Raw genomic sequence first — 15004 nt, 5'->3', positions numbered from 1 at the left:
ATACAGAATTTCTAATTTGACAGCCTAATTTACACAAAGGGGTCCTTGGTTACTATTTCTCTGAGTCTTAGGCTATGCACTTAACCCCCTGGGTTTCTTTTCCTTCTAACCCGAGGTCCTTGGCTGTGAACCAGAACAGAGCAAAGCGGGGGCGGTCGTGTTCCGGCGACGGTGATCACCGGCGGTGAGGTCCAAGGGCAGGGAAAGGCTCAGGGTCTTACTGTTGTCTAGTTGCACTACTTGTCGTGGACGGGGATGGCCGGAACAGTGGAGTTCGACTCGAGCCCGAGGTGACGGCGGAGGGGTCACCGTCGACGGCGGAGCTCCGGTAGCGAACGTTGGCAACCGACCTGTGCAAAAGCTTCAGTGAGACACGGGGAATGCGTAGGTGCCATCAATTGGATGAAAACATGCTGGATCGAGGGGGATCGACGGAGACCGACGCGGCGGCGGCGAGGAAGAACGACGGCGAGCATCGGGGAGGCTCTGTAGTGCACTAGGGAACCAATGGATGGGTCGAACAGCTTCAGGACGATGATGTGATGCTGGCCAGAGAGTCGTGGTGGCGTGAGAGTGCCCGGAGCGAGCTGCCCACGGTGGAGGCCGAAAGCGGCGGCGGTGGCGCTCGTCGGGAACAAGGCTTCAGTGGAAATTGGGGAAGATCAGTGGGTTGTCGAGCACGAGCAAGTCATGGGGAAGCTTGTGCAGGTGTTGATTTGGGGCGGGGGTGAGCTGGTTAGGGCTGCCCACGGGCGTGCCGTGCGCGGCCGGAGCTAAGGAAGACGGCGGCGGAGGAATGTGGGTCGAATGCTCGGGATTTGGTTCTGGAGCTGGAGGAATAGAGCGTAGGCATCACAGGGAAGCTAATGCGCACGAGAGACAAGAAGTTAAGGCTCTGTGGCGAGCGCTCCACGGCGACGAGGAGGTGGCGGCCGGAAATGGCTCGGGGGCGTCGTGGCGTGCGCGTGAGAAGCCACCAGGGGAGAGGGAAGAGGTCGGGATTGGGAGGAGATGACGCGTGGACTTGTGCTGCAGCTGGAGGTGGAGCTCGGGAGGTCTGCGCCGGCGGTGAGTGGCGGTGGCAGGCGCAGCGAGCAGAGCGGAAGCGGCGTGCCAGAGGAAGACGAAGCAGGGAGGTGTCAGGGAGACTAGTTTGTGATTTCTACAAAGTTCAGGGACTCCTCTGTAAACTAAAATTTCCCACTGCTACAAAATCCTAATGAGGAAACTGTCTAAAGCAAAGTTGTAGAGAATTTCAATTACTACAAGAATGCTTTAGAGCTTGAGTTCAAAATCTCAAAGGGTACGGTTTTATTTTGAACTTTTGAACACAACTCAATTTATAAACTTTGTGTTACAATTTTGAACAAAATGCTCTAATGTTTGGGGTCTCTTTGTAAGATTTTCTGCAGTAATCATGACTAATTCTTTTTACACTTTAGCCCTTAGGTAAAACTAAGTTTTACTTTTATCTTTCAACATTTTATATGTAAGTCCTTATATCTTTGTATTAATCACATAAAGGTCCTTAGTCTCATATAAAATCTATTTGCCTTAGGTTTATATAACTTTTGCTCTTTTCTTTTCTATAGCCATTTTAATTTGACATTTAAGAACATTTTCACACCCTTGTACATAGGGTCTTATAAAATTCATTATTTACAATTACACCCCTACTTCTCTGTACAAACCTTAATACAGCACACTAATACCTAGTGTCTATATTCTAATTACAGTAATGTTACAGCCTTCCCCCCTTAAAAAGAATCTCGCCCCGAGATTCCGAAACTAAGCAGAAATGGATGACTAGATTTGGAAATTGGCTTGCAGGAAGTCTGGGAAATTCCGTTGGAGATAGGACTCTGTTTCCCAAGTCGCTTCTTCTTCGTTGTGATGATCCCATAAGATCTTATACATCTTAACTGCCCTTCTTCTGGTGAGTCTTTCCTTGGTATCCAGGATTTGAAGAGGTTGTTCGATGTACGATAAATTGGGTTCAATCTCAATGGCACATGTCTCAACGATTTCCGTGGGTACTTTGACACACTTCTTCAGTTGAGAGACATGAAAGACATCGTGAATGGCAGCCAATTGAGACGGAAGACGAAGTTTGTAAGCCACTGGGCCACAAACATTGAGAATTTCAAAGGGTCCGACATATCGAGGTGCTAACTTCCCCTTTATGCCAAAGCGTTGGACGCCTTTGGTAGGAGATACTCGGAGATAGACAAAATCTCCTATTTGAAATTGTAGAGGTTTCCTCCTCTTATCTGCATAGCTCTTCTGTCTGGACTGAGCGGTTTTAAGATTAGATTGAATAATCTTAACCTTATCTTCGGCTTCAACGACTAGGTCTGGTCCGAAGATTTTGCGTTCACCGGTCTCTGACCAACTCAAAGGAGTTCGACATCTGCGACCATATAACGCTTCGAAAGGAGCCAATTGAAGACTAGCTTGATAACTGTTGTTGTAAGCAAACTCAGCTAGAGCAAGGCACTTGTCCCAACTTGTACCATAATGAATAATACAAGCTCGAAGCATGTCTTCAAGGATTTGGTTAACTCGCTCAGTCTGCCCATCAGTCTGGGGATGATATGCAGAGCTTCGAATCAGTTTGGTCCCTAGAGCTGATTGTAACTGCTCCCAGAACCGTGCGATAAATTGGGGCACTCGATCAGATATGATGGTTTTTGGAACCCCATGCAATCGAACGATTTGGTCCAAATAGACTTCGGCATACTTCTTAGCAGAGTAAGTAGTATGCACAGGAAGGAAATGAGCTGTTTTTGTGAGTCTATCAATGATTACCCATATGGAGTCATGTTTTTGAGATGTGTTGGGAAGACCAACAATGAAATCCATGCTAATGTCTTCCCATTTCCATGACGGAATGGGTAATGGCTGGAGTGTACCAGAAGCCTTGAGATGACTGGCTTTGACTCTCTGGCATGTATCGCACTCAGACACATATTTGGCAATTTCTCTTTTCATTCTGGTCCACCAAAAATGTTGCCGAAGATCGTGATACATCTTGGTGCTACCAGGATGAATAGAGAATTTGGACAAATGTACTTCGTCGAGGATCTGCTTACGAAGTTGATGATCCTTAGGCACAACAATTCGATCGTTGAACCATAGGACTCCTTGATGGTCAGTGTGAAAACACCGATATTTAGCTTCTCCTTGGGATAGCTTGGATTTGATAATCTTGATACCCTCATCATGTAGCTGCAACATGACGATTTTATCCCGCAGAGTAGACTCAACGGAGATCAAGTTTAAACTACCTTGGGGAATAATCTCAAGATTGAGTCTCCTCATTTGATGGCAAAGAGTGTCATTAAAGGTGGATATGGTTAAGCAATGACAATGTGACTTGCGGCTAAGTGCATCCGCCACCACATTAGCTTTGCCCGGATGATAGTGTACCTCAAGGTCATAATCTTTGATTAACTCCAACCAACGCCTTTGCCTCATATTTAGATCAGCTTGAGTGAAAATATATTTGAGGCTCTTATGGTCAGTGTAAATGTTACACTTAGCACCCATAAGATGATGTCTCCAGATCTTGAGAGCATGGATAACTGCTGCCAATTCAAGATCATGTGTTGGATAATTTTGCTCATGAGTCCGAAGTGCTCGGGATGCATATGCAATAACCCGGTTGTTTTGCATAAGAACACAACCAAGGCCAATTCTAGAAGCATCGCAATAGACATCAAAAGGTTGAGTACTATCTGGCTGAGCTAGTACTGGAGCAGTCGTCAGAAGTTTTCTTAAGGCATGAAATGCTTTCTCACACTTATCGTCCCAACGGAACTTAACTTCTTTCTTAAGTAGCTCAGTCATGGGTTTAGCTATCTTGGAGAAGTCTGGAATGAATCGGCAATAATATCCTGCCAATCCAAGGAAACTTCAAATTTGATGGACTGAAGTGGGAGGGTTCCAGTCCATAACTTCTTGAACTTTGGTTGGATCAACCGATATGCCTTGACTAGAGATAGTGTGTCCCAAAAATTTCACACTATCCAGCCAAAATTCACATTTCGAGAATTTGGCATAAAGGCGATGATCACGTAGTCGTTGGAGAACGATACGTAAATGATTAGCATGGTCTTCTTTGGTTCTGGAGTATATCAGAATATCATCGATAAAGACCACGACGAATTTATCAAGTTCCGGCATAAATACGGAGTTCATGAGATACATGAAATATGCCGGTGCATTAGTAAGTCCAAACGACATAACCAGATATTCATAAAGTCCATATCTGGTTGAGAAGGCCGTTTTTGGAATATCACAAGGTCTGATCTTGATCTGATGATAACCGGAGCGTAAGTCAATCTTGGAAAAGACCTTTGCTCCAGCTAGTTGATCGAACAAGATATCAATGCGGGGAAGAGGATACTTATTTTTGATGGTAACCGCATTGAGTGGACGGTAGTCGACACATAGTCTCAGGCTATCGTCTTTCTTCTTAACAAAGAGAGCAGAACAACCCCAAGGTGAAGCACTTGGACGTATATATCCCTTGTCAAGAAGATCTTGGAGCTGAATTTTCAGTTCTGCTAATTCGTTTGGAGGCATGCGATACGGCCTCTTGGAAATTGGAGCAGTGCCCAGTTGAAGTTCAATGATGAACTCGATGTCTCTATCTGGTGGCATTCCAGGCAAATCGTCGGGAAAGACATCGGGATATTCACATACTATAGGAATATCCTTGACTTTGATATCTGTGATAGCATAAGTACAAGGATGCAGACATTCTGGCTGAGGAAGATAAAGGGTGGTGATCCCATAGTATGGTGAATCAATTTCAACAACTCGGGAAGAAATATCTAACCGGACTCGATGTTTAGTCATCCAGTCTGTCCCAAGTATAATATCAATACCCTCCAAACTTATTAAAACCAAATCAGTTTTGATTTCTATACTACCTAATTGAATTGGCACATATCTACTCACTTGGTTGGAGGTAACATTTCCTCCCGGGGTAGAGATCATATATGACCCCTGGATAGGACAAAAATCAAGTCCTAGTCGGGTACCACAGTTGTTACTAATAAAGCTATGTGTTGCTCCAGAATCAAATAAAGTAACAACTGGTTTGTGGTGAATAGAAAATGTACCCGACATGACGGGAGCTCCATCTGGAAGTTCTGCCAGAGTGGTGAAGTTAATCCGTCCTTGACGGACTTGCATTACCGGCTTCTTGCCCTTGTTCTGATTTCCCTGAGTAGAGCTTTGCCCGGGATTAGGCTTCTTGGGCCGCGGACAATCTCGGATGAAATGATCCGCACTCCCGCAATTGAAACAGCGATAATTGCTGCCTCTCTGTGGCACTTGTTGAATATTTGGCCGTTGGCCAGATTGTTGTGCTTGTTGCGGGGGCACAGGAGGTCTAAACCTTCCTTGCTGTTGAGGCGGCCTAAAAACCAATCTACCCGTTGGGGCATTCCGCTGCAGTGCTCTGAATGGTGTATTGGGAACAACCCGATACCTCGGTGATTGAGCACTCGAGGGTCCAATAGGAGTCTTCCTTTTCTTCTCGGCATGATGTGCCACAATGCAATCTTCTTGAGTTAAGGCCATGTTAACCAACTCACTAAAAGTATTAGCCCTCACAAGATTCAGGCGTTCCTTGAGTTTGGTGTTAAGGCCCCAGCGGAAACGGTCTTGTTTCTTGGCATCATTATCTGCATGATATCCCGCATACTGGCACAGATGATTGAAATTCTGTGCGTACTGCAGAACTGTATTGGCACCTTGAGTAAGAGCCAGGAACTCATTAAGTTTTCGCTCCAATAGTCCTGCGGGAATATAATGCGCTCGAAAGGCGACCCGGAATTCATCCCATGTGATGACATGCCCTGCAGGTTGCATGGCATGGAAATTGTCCCACCAGATTCGAGCAGCACCACGAAGTTGTTGAGCAGCAAAAGAAGCTTTGCTAGAGTCCGCACAAGGTATGGTCAGGAGAGCGAACTTCGATTCAATAATATGGAGCCAGGCATCGGCATCCAATGGTTCTTCCGCCTTACTGAAGAAAGGCGGCTGGGTACTAAGAAAATCTTGGTAACTAGCCACAGGAGGATTGCGATCATCACGGCCTCCTCGGAATTGATGCTGCTGGTTTTGCTGGGCCTGTACCAGCAGGTTGAGCAGCTCCGTTTGCCGAGCCATGACTTCGGCAAGGTTGGGAGGAGGTGGTGGCGGTTGTTGGGAACCGCTGGCCTGATCAGCCCGGAAACCCTCCGGGGTTCCGCGTGTGGCTCCAACCATCTGAAACAAAGGAGATGTCCATCATTAACCATATAGCCTTACTCCCAATTTCAGAAGATATAAACAAAGCACATACTCCATTCAATCATCTCATTTCAGAATCATAAGGATCATGAACAAGATGATAAAAATAGGAAACTTATTTACAACACTGATTCCGATTGTTCTCCACCTCATACATCCGAAGGATCCCTACGCAGGCCATATATATTACAAGAAATGGCATGAGATCTAGCTAAGTTACACACTACCTCAATTATTACACTCCCCCTAAGTTACATCTAGATAATCGACGATTTACTAAACTAGAAATCGTCGAAGTTGCCTACAGAAGATTTACTGCCAGAAGAAGAGTGATGGGGACTAAGAACTGGATCCCCATGCTCAGAGTCAATCTCTGAAACACCCTCAATCTCTTCTGGATCTTCTTCTTCTTCTTCAGGCATTATGGGTATAGCGTGAAGTATCGGTTGCTGCTGCAATTCCTCAATGTGAGCCTGGGCATCATCAGCCACAAGTATCAGATCATGAATTTGTGCCTGTAGGAACTCAATAACAGTGTCACGCTGAGTGATAATATGATCACTCTCATTGATCTGATCTTCACGATGAAGAATTGTTTCATCCCTTGCGGCGATGATCTCATCCTTTTGTGTTACCAAAGCTTGTAATTCTTCTATTTGGGTTACTTGATGGTCAGCATTCCGATAGTGACTTTGAGCCACACCAGTTATCTGACTCACCCCATGACGCAGTAGCATCTGGTAATGATATTGCACATCCATAAACCTGGTAATGATACGGATAGTTTCTTCAGCCAGATCTCCTAGCAGATGACCATGATGGTCTGTCCGAAAATCCCAGTCCGAATTACCCGGGTCTATGGTAGAAAATAACCCAATAGGATATGCAGCAACTTCAATCGGATGTTGATTGCAGAAGAGTTTGATAGCTTCTAAAGCAGCAGTTTCAAGAGTATCCACTAGACGATATCCAACCACTTCCACTTCTATGGGAGGCCATAAGGAGCGGAAAGGGTGTTGAGGAATTATCATCTTAACCCTGCAGCGGGGAACTCCTTCTTCACGATACTCTACCCCATCATACAGAGGAGGCTCTGTAAAATGAAACATACTCAAAGATTCCCAAAAAAGATGAGGAAACCCTTCCCAATGTAAACCATTGGTGTGGAAGTGCCCCTCCTGATCCCAAAAGGTATTAGCAGGAGCAGCCATCTGCGACAACAATGCAAGATAGATGATTAAGATAGATGATTCTGATAACAGCAAAGGCTGGAAATCAGATGGATACCTAAGAGCTTAAAGATTGCTATCTACCCCAATTAAGAGATACCAACATATTATTTATTTCTTAGAAAGTATCGAATTTAAACATTCATTTTGTTGATTAGTGTGTTATGCATGCACGCACTACGCGATCTCACAACAAAAAATAACTGCCAAGTAATCTTGGTCTTACGTGGTTAGTTACGGTGGCACAATATAAATACGTCTCTCACTATTAACTAGTCGGTAGGTCCTATCCGTCCTAATTTCGGAATCGTGGTTAGTGTACCTACAGAAAACCACAATGCATATATATATCCAACGAACCCTTCATGCCAGCATGTCATGAAAGCGTCCCCATTTATTACTGTTCACTATAGAAACAGCATCTGTACAATTACCGCCGTACAGACAACGTTAACATACGTTATTGAATAACGTATTCACGGGGGTACCGCAAAATGTGGGGGTATGAACAGCGATCGCCATACCCTGCGCCGAACCATATACTCCCAATGTAGTCAATTGAAATTGGTACATTGGCAGCATCTCAAGTAGGCCACTGCTTGAGAAACAGCGTTCGGTTCGCATCACCGACAGGAAGGCCAAGCTCCCTCAGTTGGCTGAGGATCCTTACCTTCTTACCTCATGATCGAAGATGTCGTTACAGAAAGTAAGGTTAGGTTGTGCATAAATTTAAGTTTCAACAGAAAAGTAATGCTGGAAGTCAGAATTATATATATATATATATATATATATATATATATATATTACAGCCACCTCTAATTCCCTTAATAACATTACCCTAGGGCTTACGTACTATACATAATCCTTAACGAACCACCGTAGTTCGCAAATACTTGATTAATTAATTTTTTATACTAAAAATTACTTTTTAAGGCTAATTATATCTCCAGAGTACACTTGTTAGCTCTGATACCAGCTGTGGCAGAACCAACCTGAATTATACCGACTCAAGTACGCGAGTCCTCACCGAAGGGCTACCTCGTACTTCAAACGGTATAAAACCATTGGTCTGTCGGGTAACGTCCCGATAAACCACCGAACTCAGGATCCAACAAGGTACCTCACACGAAGGTGAGTCCAGAGATACAATGCCAAAATATCTTACACCACAGGCAGTTACATTACAAAAATGTACAAAGCATCATTAGCTCCCACAGAGGAGAAATTATTACAAGACAGGTTTTAGTTTTCAGTCAAAGCAGCGGAATTTGAAAAGCGTAGTCATTATACCCGTCGTCATTACAGATATTATGCTAGCCCTGGCATAATATCACTCGGCGGGATTGGTGTTGGCCGGGGACGGATCCCATTCCACGGACCAACCATAAGGCAAAGGGTAGGGCCACGGCGTAATGAATGCTGGCTCATCAGAAGGATTACCTGAAGCAAATCAACGAAAGCAAGGCTGAGTATACTAATACTCAGCAAGACTTACCCGGAATTGGGTATACCTTAGCCCATAACTAGACTCATGAAGGCTTTTAGCTTTAGGTAGAGTTTTTAGCTGAAAAGCAACAAAGAGTAGATCCTTATTTCCAACTTTTAGCTTTCAGGTTCTAGTGGATTAACCATTCTAGGTAAACACCTATAACTAATTAAGCATGGTAAAATCTTTAATCAAGCACCCTCTTTGATAATCATAAAGTTGCTCTTGTTACTCTATGTGGTAAAGGGAATAAGCAGTCTCATACATCGTGAGAGGCGGACGATTCCTGAATCGAGATTCAACCTTGCAAGGTAAACCTAACACACACGCTTGGAACACCACAGGGTCGTTCCGAAGCAACCGTTTACCTTTCATTCCGACTCGTGGATCAGTGCCACCACAAGCGACTGCAGGTCATACGCACATCCAAAGTGCAGGATGTACGTCTGTAGCGCGACTACAAAACCCATACTCCTGGTTGCCCAGCAACACGTATGCCTACACATCGAACAAAGTAACCATAAGAAGCAAATACATGTGGTGGGGGGTATGTCCACTCCTCGGGCCGATTGGTTACTAGGCTTACCGCTTACCATATTTCACGGCATGTGGCTAGTACTTTCAAACGCTTAACCACCGCTACCACACACTGCGACCTTATCAAATTCCATACACAGACGGGTATCATCTCAATATGATACCTTACAAAATCCCGTCCGTCATCCTTATAGTGATAACAGGAATGTAAACATTATAATTCCTATATCGCGCGAGTGACAGGAAATCACTCGACTTCTACCGGTCCTATAAGCAGAGCAGCTATTCGGACTCGATTTCTAGTTTTCAATACATTGGTTCCTGGAATTATGCAACTAAGGTTTTCAAACAACTCCTAAGAACTTAATGCATATAGATATATATATATATATAAATAATATAGGTTGCAGTGTAATAAAGTAGGGGTTATGTCCGGGGCTTGCCTTCGCTTGTAGGGTTGGGGTTAGTCAAATTATTTTCTTCCGAACCTGGGTTCGGGGCTTCAGAGAAATCCGCGACGAGATTCCCGGGGTCTTCAGAATAAACTTCTTCTTGTTCTGGGATCAGCTGATAATCCCCGTCGGCGAGAGTGGTCGATTCTACATGATATGCAAAATGAAGTTTAATGGATGCATACATTTGTAGTTCAGTTCACGATAAAGTTGCAATCCAAATAAAAGAAAACTATATTACAATAAATAACCAAACTACTCTCTACTGGGCAGTCATTTATCGAGTATTAACTAAACTAACTAGTCTCGTTAGGCAACAGGGTGGTTACCCTAAACATTCGATTAATTATAATAAGTAGTATATCAGTTTACTATAAGCAACACTAAATACACTTAACAAACTCTATTTATTTTATTAGCTAAACATTGTAATTAATCTTAGGTTATTACTTAATTATGGCTAACTTGGATTAATTAACCAAATCTTGAATTAAGAAGAATAATTAGTACTTATGAAAATTAACATAGGTGGGTTTTATTGAAATTTTACTCTAAAGGAACTAAGCCACAAAATTAAACAAGATTATAATTGGAATTTTCAAGATATAATTATAATTGGAGTTTTACACTAAAACTAGAGTTCAGAATTTAAGAACATCATGAATTACTCAAGATTAATAGTCCAGAAAAGTTTCATAATTTTTCATGCATAACAATTATTATTTATGAATTATCTTTGAATTTAAGTTTGAAATTTATAACTCAAGTTATTTTAGGTTTCTGTTTCTCAAATTTTTATCTTAAATTACTCCTGTTGTAGCAAAGCTAAGATAAATTTTTCAGCCCTAAATATGAAGGAACACATTTGGAATTAAATTAAGTAACTTTTATCAACATATAACAAAAAGTACTCGAAACCTAAGCAAATGAACAGTAAAGTACTCAAACTTTTTACACAGAGCTATAAATAGCACCTACAATCTGTGATCCAAATTTCAGCTTTAACACATGCCTACAACATGAGATACAATTAAAACACTTATTTTCTAATATTTAATCTACATCAGAAAATATACACCTACTGCTCAAACTTCCTAAACAAAAGTAGTCGAATTTGACTTAAGGATTCGAACAAAATTTAGTTTGCATTTTTATGATTTTTCCTCGAATAGATACAGAATTTCTAATTTGACAGCCTAATTTACACAAAGGGGTCCTTGGTTACTATTTCTCTGAGTCTTAGGCTATGCACTTAACCCCCTAGGTTTCTTTTCCTTCTAACCCGAGGTCCTTGGCTGTGAACCAGAACAGAGCAAAGCGGGGGCGGTCGTGTTCCGGCGACGGTGATCACCGGCGGTGAGGTCCAAGGGCAGGGAAAGGCTCAGGGTCTTACTGTTGTCTAGTTGCACTACTTGTCGTGGACGGGGATGGCCGGAACAGTGGAGTTCGACTCGAGCCCGAGGTGATGGCGGAGGGGTCACCGTCGACGGCGGAGCTCCGGTAGCGAACGTTGGCAACCGACCTGTGCAAAAGCTTCAGTGAGACACGGGGAATGCGTAGGTGCCATCAATTGGATGAAAACATGCTGGATCGAGGGGGATCGACGGAGACCGACGCGGCGGCGGCGAGGAAGAACGCCGGCGAGCGTCGGGAAAGCTCTGTAGTGCACTAGGGAACCAATGGATGGGTCGAACAGCTTCAGGACGATGATGTGATGCTGGCCAGAGAGTCGTGGTGGCGTGAGAGTGCGCGGAGCGAGCTGCCCACGGTGGAGGCCGAAAGCGGCGGCGGTGGCGCTCGTCGGGAACAAGGCTTCAGTGGAAATTGGGGAAGATCAGTGGGTTGTCGAGCACGAGCAAGTCACGGGGAAGCTTGCGCAGGTGTTGATTTGGGGCGGGGGTGAGCTGGTGAGGGCTGCCCACGGGCGTGCCGTGCGCGGCCGGAGCTAAGGAAGACGGCGGCGGAGGAATGTGGGTCGAATGCTCGGGATTTGGTTCTGGAGCTGGAGGAATAGAGCGTAGGCATCACAGGGAAGCTAATGCGCACGAGAGACAAGAAGTTAAGGCTCTGTGGCGAGCGCTCCACGGCGACGAGGAGGTGGCGGCCGGAAATGGCTCGGGGGCGTCGTGGCGTGCGCGTGAGAAGCCACCAGGGGAGAGGGAAGAGGTCAGGATTGGGAGGAGATGACGCGTGGACTTGTGCTGCAGCTGGAGGTGGAGCTCGGGAGGTCTGCGCCGGTGGTGAGTGGCGATGGCAGGCGCAGCGAGCAGAGCAGAAGCGGCGTGCCAGAGGAAGACGAAGCAGGGAGGTGTCAGGGAGACTAGTTTGTGATTTCTACAAAGTTCAGGGACTCCTCTGTAAACTAAAATTTCCCACTGCTACAAAATCCTAATGAGGAAACTATCTAAAGCAAAGTTGTAGAGAATTTCAATTACTACAAGAATGCTTTAGAGCTTGAGTTCAAAATCTCAAAGGGTACGGTTTTATTTTGAACTTTTGAACACAACTCAATTTATAAACTTTGTGTTACAATTTTGAACAAAATGCTCTAATGTTTTGGGTCTCTTTGTAAGATTTTCTGCAGTAATCATGACTAATTCTTTTTACACTTTAGCCCTTAGGTAAAACTAAGTTTTACTTTTATCTTTCAACATTTTATATGTAAGTCCTTATATCTTTGTATTAATCACATAAAGGTCCTTAGTCTCATATAAAATCTATTTGCCTTAGGTTTATATAACTTTTGCTCTTTTCTTTTCTATAGCCATTTTAATTTGACATTTAAGAACATTTTCACACCCTTGTACATAGGGTCTTATAAAATTCATTATTTACAATTACACCCCTACTTCTCTGTACAAACCTTAATACAGCACACTAATACCTAGTGTCTATATTCTAATTACAGTAATGTTACATGGAGGCTCCGGCCACAATCAAGGATGTGTAGAAGTTAACAGGTTGTATGGCGGCCCTGAACAGGTTCATCTCCCGACTCGGGGAGAGAGGACTACCTTTCTTCAAGCTCCTGAAACGCCAGGATAAGTTTCAATGGACTGAGGAGGCTGAGCGGGCCTTGAAGGATCTGAAACATCATCTTCAGTCACCTCCAATCCTTACAGCACCGTTGCCAGGGGAGGATCTACTACTTTACATCGTGGCAACAACTCATGTTGTCAACAGTGCTATTGTAGTCGAGCGAGGCGAGGAAGGCCATACGTTTGGAGTGCAGAGGCCTGTCTACTTCGTCAGCGAAGTCCTCTCCGAATCCAAGGTACGGTATCCAGCTGTTCAAAAGCTCTTGTATACAATCTTAATCACATCCAGAAAGCTATGCCATTACTTCGACGAGTACAAGATCACTGTGATCACGGACTTCCCGCTGGCGGATATTCTTCATAATCAAGATGCCACGGGGCGCATATCCAAGTGGGCAGTGGAACTGGGGGCTTTGTCAATCGACTTCAAGCCACGCACTGCAATCAAGTCACAGGCTTTAGTCAACTTCATGGCTGAATGGAGGGAGAATCAAGTCCCAACCCCAGTGGACAAGCCAGAGCACTGGACCATGTATTTTGATGGGTCCCTCAAGCTCGACGGCGGCGGCGCTGGTTTTCTGCTTGTTTCTCCACGAGGTGAACAGTTGAAATATGTCCTTCAGATCCTGTGGGCGGTATCCAACAATGAAGCCGAGTATGAAGCTTTGCTTCATGGGCTCCGTTTGGCGATATCACTAGGGATCAAGCGACTACTTGTATATGGCGACTCTCTTCTTGTTGTTCAGCAGGTCAACAAGGAATGGAACTGCAACAAGGAGACAATGGATGCTTATGTATAGGAAGTGCGCAAATTGGAAAGTAAATTCTCCGGCCTGGAGGTTCATCACGTATTGCGGGAGCCTTTGTTGCCGCGGACACCCTGTCCAAACTGGGGTCCACGCGTGCCCAGGTCCCTTCGGGAGTCTTCGTCCAGGAGCTCAAACAGCCATCCATCAAGTCTTCTCCGCAGGTAACCATCGACATGGGTCCCCAACAACCCGATCGAGAGGTTATGGTGTTGCAGGAGGACTGGCGAGAGGCTTTTATCGACTTCATTCGAGACCAACGGCTACCAGCGGGCATCGACGCCAGGAGCGCAGAAGCAGCACCCATCTTACGAAGAAGCAAGGGCTTCGTCCTAGTCGATGGCAAGCTCTATCGGCGTGGCGCTCGGTCAGGAGTTCTCATGAAGTGTGTCACAAAGGACGATGGTTATGACATACTGCGGGAGATCCACGAGGGCGTCTGCGGCAACCATGCGGCTTCAAGAACGCTAGTGGGGAAAGCATACAGGGCCGGTTTCTGGTGGCCCACCGCAGTGACCGACGCGGAGGATCTCGTGCGCAGGTGCCAAAATTGTCAATTCTTCGGCAAACAGACTCATGTTCCCGCTCATAGCCTCATCACTATACCGCCATCTTGGCCCTTCGCTTGTTGGAGTCTCGACATGATCGGGCCCTTCACGATGGCGCCAAGCCGCTTTACCCATGTGCTGGTGGCCATCGACAAGTTCACTAAGTGGATCGAGTACAAGCCGATAGCCAAGCTCATGCCAGATCGGGTCGTCGACTTCATCTCAGATATTTTGCATCATTTCGGCTTCCCCAACACCATCATCACGGACTTGGGATCAAACTTCACGGCAAACCAGTTCTGAGAGTTCTGCGAGAATGCTTGCACACAGTTAAATATGTCTCGGTTGCACACCCAAGGGCCAATGGACAAGTCGAAAGGGCGAACGGCCTAATCATTGACGGCCTCAAGAAGAGACTTTATGATGAAAATAGCAAGAAGGGAGGCAAATGGGTGCATGAGCTATCACACATCGTCTGGGGGCTTCGGACTCAGCCGTCCAAAGTCACAGGCCAAACACCTTTCTTCCTTGTGTACGGATCTGAAGCCATTCTACCAGCCGATATCATGTGGAGGTCTCCAAGGGTCGAAATGTACAACGAA

This window comes from Panicum hallii, chromosome 6 (assembly GCF_002211085.1).
Source record: "Panicum hallii strain FIL2 chromosome 6, PHallii_v3.1, whole genome shotgun sequence".
In the NCBI taxonomy this organism is placed as follows: domain Eukaryota; kingdom Viridiplantae; phylum Streptophyta; class Magnoliopsida; order Poales; family Poaceae; genus Panicum; species Panicum hallii.
Note: the sequence above shows the minus strand (reverse complement) of the source record.